Source organism: Geotrypetes seraphini, chromosome 4 (assembly GCF_902459505.1).
Source record: "Geotrypetes seraphini chromosome 4, aGeoSer1.1, whole genome shotgun sequence".
Lineage (NCBI taxonomy): Eukaryota > Metazoa > Chordata > Amphibia > Gymnophiona > Dermophiidae > Geotrypetes > Geotrypetes seraphini.
This window is the reverse complement of record NC_047087.1, coordinates 188,834,152-188,848,969: the sequence shown is the minus strand read 5'-3', so window position 1 is coordinate 188,848,969 and position 14,818 is coordinate 188,834,152. Positions and strand designations below refer to the sequence as shown.

At 45.2% G+C, this 14,818-nt stretch overlaps 1 protein-coding gene across 2 annotated transcripts in view; it reads left to right on the top strand.

Annotated features, from left to right (window-relative positions):
* PPA1 (inorganic pyrophosphatase 1) overlaps window positions 1-14,818 on the top strand; it is a 149,906-nt gene that overhangs the window by 42,389 nt on the left and 92,699 nt on the right. The gene's annotated exons all lie outside the window — the stretch shown is intronic.

Genomic DNA, 14,818 nt, shown 5'->3' with positions numbered 1-14,818 from the left:
CTATAAAGCCAGTTCATGTGCACAGGTAGGGGAGTGCAGGGAAACTGTCCAGGGCAGTTACGAAACAGAACACAAACCCTCTCCTGCTCTCTGCTGCCCTCCCTGCAGTGCGAGCTTGTGGGTCTAAAGCAGGGCTGCACTGCGGCGTGTTCTGCAGCCCTGAGTTAAAACCACAGGCTTTCATTGCAGGGAAGGGCGGCAGAGCAGGAGAAGACACATAGCATCCTGTCTCTCACACAGGCTGGTCCAGGACATTAGAAGGAAGTCTGCTTGTCTGTGTAGATGCTTCTAACCCACGGCTTGAAGGGGGCAAAGAACAGGACAGTCGGAAAGCACGTGAGTGACTGGTCCACAGCAGTCACTCCTTTTTGATCGGCCAGCCCAGTCAGTGTTCCTATTTTTTTTAATTTTTTTTTTGTGAGGCGCTGCCTTCCTACATTTGCATGCCATTCCCCCTCCCTCATTTGCATGCGCGGTCAGGGTCGCAAAGTGGTCGGGACATGATCGGTGTCCTTAGTGAATCTAGCCCCATGTCCCCATGTAGCAATGAGGCAATCTAGAGAAAATTTGAGTGTTTGACAACCTTAGGGTTTCCTAGTAGCATTGTTAAATAAAATTTGTTCCTAAAAGATGCAAATTTGATGGAAATTTTTCAAATTTTTCTAGAGGTTTTGACTTGGGGGGGGGGGGGGTGTGGAAATCCTCCACAGAGATAGTAAGAGGTGTAACTGAATAGGTTAAGTTACTGTTGCCAAGGAAATGTGTGAAATTATTGCATGCCAACTTGTGCTATGAGCATCCTGTCTTAATTCTTTTAATCTTGTTCTTTCTTAAGCAATGCATGTCATAAAAATTCATGTGTTATGTGCTTAAAGTCATTTGGGACATCTTTCATTCTGCCATCTGATTTCTAACTAATCTGTTGATTGCATTCATAGTAGTATTTCAATTTTTACTAGGGCTACATTTTGACTAAAATCTTTAATTGTGAATAATCATGTAATTAAAGGTGGGGCATATCCCCTTGCATTAGGTATCATGCCTTTGCTGGCGGGGACACCAAAGCCCCATCAGTCAAAGAAATCTACTGCCAAAGCTAACTACTTCATGCTACTCCCTCAAGCTGAGGAAATTGGCAGCGTGCCTCTAGCCACCAATGCTAGCATTCTCTGAGCATGCTCTGTTAATGTACAAACTGAGCATGTTAGAACTAAAGTTTTATATATATTTTATCTTTATGAATTTTGGAATAACAGAAGAATAGAGAGTTAGACATAATTATAAAATGGCAGGCATTCACCTTTGATTGCTATTCAATTGTTTTTTTCCAAATCATACTTTATCCCAGGACAAGCAGGCAGATATTCTTGACTGATGGGTGACGGCACCGACGGAGCCCCGGTACGGACAATTTTAGAGTGATTGCACTCTAAGAACTTGGAAAGTTCTGGTAGGCCGCACCGTGCACGCGCGAGTGCCTTCCCGCCCGACAGAGGCGCGCGGTCCCCAGTTTCTTAGTTTCCGCGGAGCTAAGAAGATGCGTTTCCTCAACGGCCGTTGAAGAAATTTTTTCGATCTTCCCGCTCGCGTAAACCTTTGTTCAAATAAAGGTTTCTTTATTTCTTTTGTTTTCCTTTAAAAAAAAAAAAAAAAAAAAGACTAACTTAGTTGTTTTTCTTTTCATTTTTCGTTTCGCCCCGGCGGGGCCTGTTGCCACAATCGAAGCCTCGGCCTTCGATTTGGCAGAGGCTGTCTTTACTTTCATGCCCCCTCAGCCCGGGTTTAAAAAGTGCCAGCGGTGCGCTCGGCCAATCTCACTGACAGACCCGCATAACTGGTGTCTGCAGTGTCTTGGTCCCGACCATCAAGCGTCCACTTGCACCCGCTGTGCAACTTTGAAAAAAAGAACACTTAAAAACCGCCAAATCCAGCAGCGGTTACTCTTCGGTGCCGAGATGTCCGATTCCACCGTACCGGCACCGACATCGATTCCATCTCAATCGGCACCGACTTCATCGACACCGCGCGATACCGCGCCGGCGTCGCATCCAGCAGGTAAGCCAGCTAAGAAGCCTTCCCCGCTGGAGCGTCCTCCGGTCTCCACTGCAGTGAGTCCTATCCTGCCGACCTCGAGGCGCCCACGGAAGCGCTCCGCCCCGATTGAAGTTAGCCCCTCGACATCGGGTTCTTCGTCGGAGTGTCGAGCAGCACCCAAGGTACCGCAGAAGAAAAAAGCGGTACCGGTGCCTTCGCTGGACGAGCGTATTGCCGCCGTTCTGCAGGTACAGCTGAGAGAGCAACTCCAACAGCTACTGCCTGCTCTTTTACCCCAGAACCTTCCAGTTCCGGTCCGGTCGGAGCCACCGGTACCGATAGTGGAACGCCCTCTTTTATCGGCATCCACTTTATCGGTACCGGTTCTTACCACCTCATCGACTTCGATGCCGATTTTAGCTCCAGAGCCTAAATCTCACCACCAGGCGGTACAAACCTCGGTACCAGCACAACAGGTTGCATCGCCTGGTACCGTATCCATGAGGTCGGGCAAGTCCACCCATAAAACCCGACACCTGGATCCCTCCACACCAGAGTCTCGACACCATGGCTCTCAGGTTAGGGATCCTGATTCATGGGGTGATTCTGAAGAGCCCTTTCTGTCCGAAGGGGAATGCTCTTCTGATGAGGAGGAACGCCTTGTTACCAATCCCTCTTCTCACCTGGATTCCACATCTTTTCCATCTTTCTTAAAAGAAATGTGTGAATCTTTGTCTATTCCCTTGGAAGCTGAGTCAAAGAAATCTAAAGCATTTCTTGATGCATTGGACTTTGACCAGCCTCCAAGGGAATTTCTTAAACTTCCTCTCCATGATATTTTGAGAGAAACATTTTATAAAAACCTAGAGACTCCCCTGACTGTCCCAGGAGCCCCTCGTAAACTGGACTCATTATACAGGGTAATTCCTATTCCTGGGTTTGATAAACCTCAACTCCCGCATGAATCTCTTTTGGTGGAGTCCACTTTAAAGAAATCAGCGGGAGCTAATGTGTATGCCTCAGTCCCTCCTGGCAGAGAAGGAAAATCAATGGACAAATTTGGCAAGCGTTTATATCAAAACGCCATGCTAGCCAACAGATCAGGAAACTATGCTTTTCATTTCTCATTTTATTTAAAGCATTTGATCCAAACAATATCTACTTTTGAGAAATATCTTCCTGATCGCAAAAAATCTAATTTTCATGCCTGTACTTCCTCTCTTCTCCAGTTGAGAAAGTTTCTAGTAAGATCAATTTATGATACCTTCGAATTGACTTCTAGAGCCACGGCTATGTCAGTGGCTATGCGCAGGTTGGCATGGCTCAGGGTCTCAGAACTAGAGGTAAACCACCAAGACCGTCTAGCAAATGCGCCTTGCTTAGGGGATGAGCTGTTTGGTGATTCCATGGATTCCACAACACAAAAACTATCGGCACATGAGACACGTTGGGATACTCTCCTAAAGAATAAAAAGAAGACTCCCCCTACTAGGCCTTTCCGACAACAATCAGCCTACCAACGCCGCTATGCTGCTCGCCCCTTACCTCAGGCTACTCAACAGCCTAGACGTCAGCGACAACAACAACAACGTCAACCTCCGAGGCCGACGCAACAGCAACAGAAACCTCCTCCACCTCAAAAGTCTTCCCAGCCCTTTTGACGTGTTTCTCCAGAGCATAGCCAATATTCCACCATCTGCCCATCTTCCTCAACCGATAGGAGGGCGCCTGACCTATTATCTCAGCCATTGGGAGATCATTAAATCCGATCAATGGGTCCTCAACATCATTCGCCACGGCTACTCTCTCAACTTCCAGACTTATCCCAATCAAAGTCTGCCAAAAGAGTCTGCTTTGAACACTCCTCAATCCTCTCTCCTTATTCAAGAGGTTCAATCCCTCCTTCTTCTGAACGCCATAGAAGAAGTTCCTCTAGATCAGAAGGGACAGGGATTTTACTCCCGTTACTTCCTAGTTCCAAAGAAAACAGGAGATCTCAGGCCCATTTTAGATCTTCGAGATCTCAACAAATGCTTGGTCAAGGAGAAATTCAAGATGCTTTCCTTAGCAACTCTTTATCCTCTTCTCTATCAGGGCGAATGGCTATGCTCCCTCGACCTCAAGGAGGCATACACTCATATTCCCATCCATCTAGCCTCCAGACAGTATCTCCGCTTAATGATCAACCACTGTCATTACCAATACAAAGTTCTCCCCTTCGGGCTTGCTTCATCTCCAAGAGGTTCACCAAATGTCTGATTGTGGTGGCTGCTTTCCTTCGTTCACATCATCTTCAAGTTTTCCCTTACCTGGACAATTGGTTGATAAAGGCCAATTCTCCTCAAACAGTGCTACTGGCCACCAATCAAACCATCTTGTTCTTACAGTTTCTGGGGTTCGAGATCAATTTTCCCAAATCTCATCTCATCCCCACTCAGAGACTTCAATTCATTGGAGCGGTGCTGGACACAGTCCTCATGAGAGCATTCCTGCCGTCCAACCGTCTCCACCCTCTTCAAGTTCTGTGTCAGCAGGTTCTTCCTCAAAGTTCCATCTCTGCCAAACAAATGATGATACTATTGGGACACATGGCCTCAACAGTTCATGTCACCCCTCTGGCATGTTTTCACCTGCGCACACCTCAATGGACCCTAGCTACCCAGTGGTCCCAAGCGACTGATCCTTGCTCACGACTCATATCTGTGACATCATCTCTTCGTCAGTCTCTACAATGGTGGTTGGTATCCTCAAATCTATCCAGAGGTCTTCTGTTCCATCTACCTCCTCATCAACTAGTCATCACCACCGATGCCTCCCCTTATGCATGGGGAGCTCATTTGAACGAGTTCCAAACTCAAGGCCTTTGGACAGCCCAGGAAAAGAAGCATCACATCAATTTCCTGGAACTCAGAGCGATGTTTTATGCCCTCAAGGCTTTCCAACATCTTCTCTTCCCTCAAGTTCTTCTGCTGTGCACAGACAATCAAGTGGTGATGTACTACATCAACAAGCAGGGTGGAACGGGCTCTCGCCTCTTGTGCCAGGAAGCCCAGAAGATCTGGTCTTGGGCCATAAATCACCATCTATTCCTGAAAGCTATTTACATTCAGGGAGAAAAGAATTCCTTAGCGGACAAGCTCAGCAGAATTCTCCAGCCTCACGAGTGGACAATCGATCCTTTCACTCTACAATCCATCTTCGCTCAATGGGGCACTCCTCAGATAGACCTCTTTGCAGCTCCTCACAATCACCAGCTGCCTCTATTCTGCTCCAGACTCTACTCTCCTCACCGTCTGGCAGCGGATGCGTTTCTCCTCGACTGGTCAAATCTGTTCCTGTATGCTTTCCCTCCTCTGCCTCTCATGTTGAGAACCTTGTTCAAGCTCAAGAGGGAACGAGCCACCATGATTCTGATTGCTCCGAGGTGGCCCAGGCAGCATTGGTTCTCCCTTCTACTTCAACTCAGTTCCAGGGAACCTTTTCTTCTTCTGCTGTATCCTTCTCTGCTTACACAGCATCAGGAGACCCTTCTACATCCCAACCTCCAGTCTCTGCACCTGACAGCTTGGTATCTCTCGGGCTGACTTCTCATGATACGTTTTTGTCTCAGCCTGTTCGTTCAATTCTGGATGCCTCCAGGAAACCGGCCACTCTGCAATGTTACCGTCAGAAGTGGACACGTTTTTCTTCCTGGTGTCTTCTCCATCATCATAATCCCACTTCTCTTGCAGTGGAGACCTTGTTGGATTATCTTCTTTCTTTGTCCGACTCTGGCCTTAAGTCTACTTCCATCAGAGTCCACCTCAGTGCCATTGCTGCTTTTCATGAGCCGGTCCATGGAAAACTTCTCTCAGCTCATCCCCTGGTGTCCAGGTTCATGCGGGGTCTTTTCAATGTGAAACCACCTCTTAAAGCCCCTCCTGTTGTCTGGGATCTCAATGTGGTTCTTTCCGCCTTAATGAAGCCTCCATTTGAACCTTTGGCTACCACTCCTTTCAAGTTTCTCACTTGGAAGGTTCTTTTCCTTATTGCTCTTACCTCTGCCAGGAGGGTCAGTGAGCTACATGCACTAGTTGCAGATCCACCTTTTACGGTTTTTCATCATGACAAGGTGGTTCTACGTACACATCCAAAGTTTCTCCCTAAGGTTGTCTCTGAATTCCATCTCAACCAATCCATTGTTCTGCCTGTCTTCTTTCCGAAACCTCATTCTCATTCTGGGGAACAGGCTCTACATACTTTGGATTGCAAGAGGGCTCTAGCTTACTATCTAGAGCGTACGAAACCCCACAGATCAGTTCCCCAACTCTTTCTGTCCTTTGATCCGAATAAATTGGGACGTCCTGTTTCTAAACGTACGTTGTCTAATTGGCTGGCAGCGTGCATTTCATTCTGTTATGCTCAGACCGGACTGACACTGGAAGGTTCTGTCACGGCCCATAGAGTCCGAGCAATGGCAGCATCTGTAGCTTTCCTCCGTTCCACTCCTATTGAGGAAATCTGCAAGGCTGCTACTTGGTCCTCAGTTCATACTTTTACATCTCATTATTGTCTGGATGCATTCTCCAGACGGGATGGACACTTCGGCCAATCTGTTTTGCAAAATTTGTTTTCCTAATGGCCAACCTTCCCTCCATCCCTCTTTTTGTTAGCTTGGAGGTCACCCATCAGTCAAGAATATGCTGCCTGCTTGTCCTGGGATAAAGCACAGTTACTTACCGTAACAGGTGTTATCCAGGGACAGCAGGCAGATATTCTTGCGTCCCTCCCACCTCCCCGGGTTGGCTTCTTAGCTGGCTTATCCTAACTGGGGACCGCGCGCCTCTGTCGGGCGGGAAGGCACTCGCGCGTGCGCGGTGCGGCCTACCAGAACTTTCCAAGTTCTTAGAGTGCAATCACTCTAAAATTGTCCGTACCGGGGCTCCGTCGGTGCCGTCACCCATCAGTCAAGAATATCTGCCTGCTGTCCCTGGATAACACCTGTTACGGTAAGTAACTGTGCTATTTGGCTTGGAACACTATACAGTTTATGTTTGAGAAGAACCAAGTCATAGCCAACGTTAGATACATGTTGCAGGACGACATGACGCTGTCCCCTATAGACAACCTGGTATCTAAGGTTATGAAGCTCATGGTGACCTAGATATGCCAGTAAGTTCTGTGAAAGGCCTGTTGACCTGCACTGAGCTGGACCAATAAGGTACCCGAAGACTAGGGGGATTGCAGGGGTTGAGCCAACCTAGGCCAATGAGAATGGGCCAGGTGTGAGAGTGCTCTCTTTCTTCCACACTCACCCCCCACACCCTAGGAAGACTACATCAGCTTTCCTTGGGACACAAGAACATGAAATCTTGGGGACTTTCCATTCAAATAGGTGTGTGGTTTAAAATATAAAAGGCCTTGTGTTAGGAGAAGGGGAGCTTTTTGATCCTTTCCTCTAAAGAGATTTCCCCCCCTCCTTTCCTTTGAGAGGAGGTGGCTTTCTCCTATCCTCTGGGGAGCAGGTTTCTAAGAAGCTTGAAGGCCAATCTGAGAGAAACACCGGGTAATATAATTTTTCCTTGATTAAGTTTATAGTTTAAAGTTACTGAGTATAAAATATGAGGAGCTGGTGTTATTTCTGAAATACATGACAATATAGAATTCTAAGTTCAGCTAAGAAAGGGCAGAATTGATTTGTGTGTGTGAGCTGAAACCTTAGCAAGTTTGTCAGTAACTATTTACTGTTTGTAGGATTGACTGGCTAACATCCCATGTCAAGGGAATGAGCTGTTTGACTCAATTGAGGCAGCTACAAAACACTTGTCTGAGCATGAGAAATCGTTTGCCTCCATAGTTAAGCCGAAGCCTTCCACTGCTAAGAGTTACAGGCCTCCTCCATCTTATCAGAGGCTTTATCCTCAGAAGGCAGCACCTTATTCAAGTCTGCCTCCTAAGAAACAGCAGCAACAAAATAGTCAGCGTAAACCTCAGACTCTTGCTGCGCCTAACAGCCTTTTTGACCATCTCACACAGAGCATAACTTCAATCATCCAGCCTCTCGCAAGTTTCTCAGATTTTGGGTGGGAAAATCATCATTTTCAATACAGAGTGCTGCCTTTTGGCCTGGCATCATCTCCCAGAGTTTTCACCAAGTGCCTAGTAGTGATAGCAGCAGTTCTGCGCAGCCATGGTCTCCAGGTTTTCCCGTACTTGGACAACTGGCTCATCAAAGACCCAACGGACTATTTGATTCCTCCAACATTTGGGTTTCGAAATAAACTTTCCAAATTCCCAGCTACAGCCCTCTCAAAACCTACAGTTCATTGGAGATGTACTAGACACTGTACAATTTGGAGTATTCCCTTCTCAACAGCGTCAGGATGCTCTCATTCAGCTTTGTCTCAACGGGTCGTCCCTCACTTCACTTCAGCAAGATGGCTCTCCTCGGTCACATGACCTCTACTGTTCACGTGACTCCTTTTGCCAGACTTCACCTCAGAATTCCTCAGTGGACATTGGCATCTCAGTAGGTGCAGGCTTCCGATCCACTCTCTCAACACATTATAGTGATTCCTTCATTGAGGCAATTCCTTCACTGGTAGAAGCTCTCTTCCAACCTCTCCAGAGGTTTGCTGTTTCAAACGCCCCCTCATCAGAAGGTCCTCGCGACAGATTCATCAACCTTCACTTGGGGGGCTCATCTCAATTGTCTCTGTACTCAAAGGCATTGGTCCAGCGCAGATCGTCGGTGTCGCATAAATCTGTTGGAACTCAGAGCGATCTTCAGTGCTCTCAAAGCTTTTCAGAATCTTCTTCACAATCAAGTAGTCCTCATTTGTACAGACAATCAAGTCGCCGTGTACTATGTCAACATGCAGGGAGGAACAGGATCTCTTCCCCTTTGCCAGGAGGCTCAGAAGGTTTGGAATTAGGCAATTCTTCACAACATGTTTCTGAAAGCCATCTACATTCAAGGAGAGAAAAACTTTTTAGCGGACAAATTGAGTCGTCTTCTACAGCCTCATGAATGGACACTCAATTCGTCACCTCTCCATCACATTTTTTCTCAGTGGGGAACTCCTCAGATAGATCTCTTTGCATCTCCCCACAACAACAAACTGCCTCAGTTTTGATTCAGGATATACTCTCCTCATTTCTTCGAGCCAGATGCTTTTCTTCTGGAATGGACGAGCAGATTCCTATACGTGTTTTTCCTACATTCCCTCTCATTCTCAAGACACTCATCAAACCAAACATGCCACCATGATTCTCATAATTCCTTGGTGGCCCAGACAACCTTGCTTCTCCCTTCTACTGCAACTCGGCAGCAGGAAGCCACTACTTCTACCAGTTTTTCTGTCTCTGCTTACACAGTCAGAGTTCTCTACTTCAGCCCAACCTGCAGTCTCTGCACCTGACAGCTTGGTACCTTTCAACATAACTGCCAATCTACAGTTCTCTCAATCTGTCAAGGACATTTTAGAGGCTTCCAGAAAGCCTACCACTAGGCAATGTTACACCTAGAAATAGACTAGGTTTTCTGCTTGGTGCACTCTTTATCACAAGGAACCTCATTCTACCTCCTTGTCTTCAGTTCTGGATTGCCTATTTCATTTATCTCAATCAGGCCTCAAATCAACATCCATTCGAGTCCATCTCGGTGCAATTGCGGCTTTTCATCAGCCACTAAAAAGAAAATCTGCTCATCCTGTGGTTTCCAGATTTATGAAAGGGCTTTTCAATGTCAAATCTCTCAAACCACCTCCAGTAGTTTGGGATCTCAGTGTGATTCTTGTTCAGTTAATGAAGCCTCCATTTGAACCAATGTCTTCGGCTCATCTAAAATATCTCACTTGAAAAGTGGTATTCCTCATTGCTCTCATGTCTGCTCGCAGAGTCAGTGAGCTACAAGCTTTAGTAGCGGACCCACCTTTCATAGTATTCCATCACGACAAGGTGGCCCTCTGTACTCATCCTAAATTCTTATCAAAAGTTGTCTCAGAATTTTATTTCAATCAATCCATTGTACTTCCAGTGTTTTTCCAAAGCCTCATTCTCATCCTGGAGAAACAGCTCTTCAGACTCTGGACTTTAAGCATGCTTTGGCCTTCTACTTACAAAGGACTAAGCCACAACGATCTCCTACTCAACTTTTTGTGTCCTTCGATTCAAACAAGTTGGGACATCCAGTTTCCAAGCTCACCATCTCCACTAGGTTGGCTGCTTGCATCTCTTTCCGCTAGGCTCAGGCTAGACTGCATCTAGAGGATCAAGTCATAGCCCATAAAGTTAGAGCCATGACGGCATCCATAGCTTTCCTTAGATCTACTCCTATTGAGGAAATCTGCAAAGCTGCTACTTGGTCCCCGGTTCATACTTTCACCTCTCATTATTGTCTGGATTCTTTTTCCAGATGGGATGGCCACTTTGGACAGGCAGTATTACAAAATTTATTCTACTGAATTGCCAACACTCCCACAATCCCATTCTGATTAGCTTGGAGGTCACCTGTATATTGAGAATATGCTGTCTGCTTGTCCTGGGATAAAGCACAGTTACTTCGGCCGAACTATGGAGGCAAATGATTTCTCATGCTCAGTCAAGTGTTTTGTAGCTGTCTCAGTCGAGTCATCAAACAGCTCATTCCCTTGACATGGGATGTTAGCCAGTCGATCTACAAACAGTAAATAGTTATTGACAAACTTGCTAAGGTTTCAGCTCACACACAAGGATGCTATCCAGGGGCAGCAGGCAGATATTCACACAACCCACCCACCTCCCATGGTTGGATTCTTAGCCATCTATCAGAACTTAGGAGACGCTGCGGAGACGTGTGCCCTACCTCGGGTGGGAAGGTACTCACGCATGCGCAGTGCGGCAGTCGCGAACTTTCTAAAAGTTCTTCAAGCAAGTCTGCTTGTGAAGCTGTCCGCATCGGGGCGCCGTGGATGACATCATCCATATGTTGAGAATATCTGCTTGCTGTCCCTGGATAACACCCATTACGGTAAGTAACTGTGCTTTTTAGTGCGGGGAGCCGCGCTGAATGGCCCGCACTGCTCCCAACATTCATAGAGTTCTTATGAGTGTCGGGAGCAGCATGGGTCATTCAGCGCGACTCCCGACGCTAAAACTGCTAGCGCGGTTTATTAGAAGAGGCCCTAAAGTTGTAAAAATAATAATGTAAATATAATAGCATATACTAGCTAACCAGTATTGGCTGTCTTCAAAATATTAAACATACTGAACTTCAGTGTTACTCTTCAGTACCAAGGTATGCCCATTGCAAAGATATATGTTTTTAAATGTTTCCTAAATTCCAATGTTTTGGATATAGATCCCATAATATTGGTGCAGCTGCTAAAAATATTCGTGCCTTGGTATTGCACAGTCTAGAATACTGTGGAACCTGCTTAATTGCTTAGCTGCCATGCAAACTTTGCTTATGTGATTTGAACAACTGGAACATGAGTTGTAACGGCATGTGCATAGATAAACCTGTATAAGCCTATTCCTAAATAGCTATAACATAAATAAAACACCGTATTAACAGAAAACTTTTGTAATCATTTCTTTAAATCTAGTGTTTCCAATATTCTGTTCTATTTTGATGCAAAATATATATTTATTCAATTTTCTATACCGCTTTCCCATGGGAGCTCATAACGGTTTTCATGAATTCAGGCATTTTTCTCAGTCTGTCCCAGCGGGCTTACCGTCTACCTAATGTACCTGGGGAAATGTAGGGAGGGAGGAAGTGGGCACAAACTTGGCACATAGAATGGAGGATGGGGGGGGGGAGAGTGGCACAGCGGTTAAAGCTACGGCCTCAGCACTCTGAGGTTGTTCGTTCAAACCCATGCTGCTTCCTGGGCAAGTCACTTAATCCCACCCCTAGACCTGGATTTTTGACTGCACAAAGTTCTCTACTGCATAGAACGATGAGAAATCTGTGCAGTTAATGATTTCCATCCACTGGCACAGGGTCTTGAGCACACTAATTGCCTGAGCTGGCATCGGTACAAGGGGGGTGTCACCAGCTGCAGCGATGAATAGATCTCATTGTCGTTTTGACATTCTATGATACTCTGTCGTTGCATCCTTTTCAATGAATTGTTGGAATTCCTCATCAGTTAAGCCAACTGATGGCAGTAGTAAATCAAGTTCATAGGCATCTGGTTCATCTGAGTCTGCATCAGTGTCATTTTGTTTCTGATGTGTCATAAAGCCAGCCTTGCGGAAATAGTTACCTGTCTGCTGCTTCATGTCTCTCCAAGCCTGATACAGCATATGAACTGCATCAAGCAATGTTGTTGCTTTTGCAAGGCTGTTGCTGACAGATTTGCCTTGCTGCTGTTAATTTTGGCTATAATTTTTTTCCCAGGACACAGTGACGCTAGTGGACCTTCAAATTTTGTTTGATTCCCATGTCATATGGCTAGATGCGTAATGTAGGAAAACCAGTTTCACGTGCTGGAGATTTATCAGCATCACTGGGATGACCAAGACAGTTGTCAACAATAACAACCACCTTTTTGCCTGTCTCTTCATGTTCCCGTCAAAAGCAATTAGCCATTCATGAAAAACATTTGACATCATCCATGCATTAGTGTTTGCATTGTACGTGATGTTAATATATGCCGATCCTCAAAAACACCTTGGTGATTTGCTTTTTCAATGTTAAGCAGTATATGCTTGTTGGTGCCCATCATGTTTGCACAGACCAGCGCTATAATTCGATTCTTTGCATTTATGCTGTCGAGATTGGATAGGGAGTCAGTGTCCCATTTGGCATTGCACAATGACAAGTCCTAGTATTGTCGCAGTTGTAGATGTCAGGTTTGTAATTATATAACAGACAGGGTAAAATTTCAAAAATCCAGCAATCAGCAGCTGCTCATCTGCATCCTCCTCCTCACCGTGAATACACTTGTCAATGCGGTCTCAACATCAGCCACTTTTCCAATGCATTGATATTTCAATTTGGGATAGCCATTGTTTCATTCTTGATTTTTAACCAGCCTAGAAACTTGCGACTGAGATGCTGAGTCTGAAACTGCTTTTCCTTTTTCATTGGCAATTGATTAGATGTGTTAATGACATTTACATACACTGTTATACATCTGCACTTGCTTATTAGTGCATTTTCTGCTAAGACCTAATGTCGTTGACTCAGAGCCACATTCTATATGATTTTCTGTGTGTGTTCTGCAGTTGTGGACTCACTACAAGCAGATTAAGACAAAAATAAGCTATGCTGAGTCATCCTGAACACTTTTTTTCCCCCTGATATGGCGATCTTCTGAGTTGTGGTGGACAACCATCTTCTGAATCGTGGTGGATGCCTGGTTTGTGATTCCTCCCCTTGTTTGAACAAAAGGGCACAGCAGTGACATTCTTGAGAGTGCAATGTGGGTGAATGACAGCTGAAGAGAGCCTGGGGCTGTGAACTGATGTATATTTGCAATCTTTGCAGCCCACCTTCTATGGGTTTCAATTTCGAAACAAGAAACATTGAAGGGGAAGGGTCCCTTCATTGACTGTGAGCATACATCATTTTAGATTTTCAGACATCAGTGGTGTAAGAACAAGATGCAGTGCTGGGTTTGAGTTGTAGGATCTACTGTAATAATGCATTTCTTCTCTGTATGTAAGGTAGTAATACAGACAGCTTCTATCACAATTGAGAACTCTTATAGCATTCTCCAGTATTTGGAAAATTTTTGCTTTAGTCTGTTTGAGTGTAAAAGAACAGGAACTGTTACTGTACTAAGATAAAGCTTATGATTGACTTGGTCTACATTTTGGGGGAATGAAGACTAAGGGCTCCTTTTATCAAGGTGCGGTAGGCGGTTAACGTGCGGAATACCGCACGTTCAACCGCCTGCCGCGCTAGTCGCTAATGCCTCCATTTATGAGGCGTTAGTTTTTTGGCTTGCCACGGGGGCTAGCGCATGATGAAATGTCAGACACGCTAACCCCCGTAGCGCACCTTGATAAAAGGAGCCCTAAATTTAATGGGCATGACATCAACAGTTCTTGTATTATCCTGAAGAGGTAAATGAGACTATATTGAATTTCTCAGGATCCAGAGCTCAGTGGGAAAGCTGAGACTTCCAAGCACCCATGGTAAAAGTGTGTTTATAAAAGAGAGAGCAAGACATTAACAAGGCTATAATTCATTCCTGTCTTGTACTGGTGGCATAAACATCAAAGTTTATGGTTTATAATCACAGCCCTTTTAAAGGAATTCCAGCCTTATAACTCAGTTTCTATATGTGGCTTAATTATAGCTGGTTGACCAAGGCACAAGTTATGTAAAGTATCCCACAGAGAAACACAGTGTGTCTTGTTAGAACTAGGATTAGAATTTGAGGCCTGTGCCCTAACCGTACCCTCTTTTCAGCTCTGCACTATTGTATTTTTCCCTGTAATTGTACAGTACAGCTTCGGGCACACACAACTTCTTACATATGATGTGTCCACATCAAATATTCCAGACCTTTGTGAAGTTAGCAAACTATACTTAAAGCAACAACACTTTGGTTTTTTAAGCATTATTTTTATGGACTGAGGTTTACGAGTTAGTCTTACAATGCAAGAATGAGAAGAAAAAGTGTTGGGTTTTTTTTATTTGAATTTAAAGAGTTGCAATACAAGTAACATAAAGAAATAGATAAACATCTCGGAAATCAATAAATAACAGAACGCATTATGTGTTAGCCCAGTAGTCTCAAACTCGTGGCCCAGGGGCCACATGCGGCCCACCAGGTACTATTTTGAGGCCTTCAGTATGTTTACC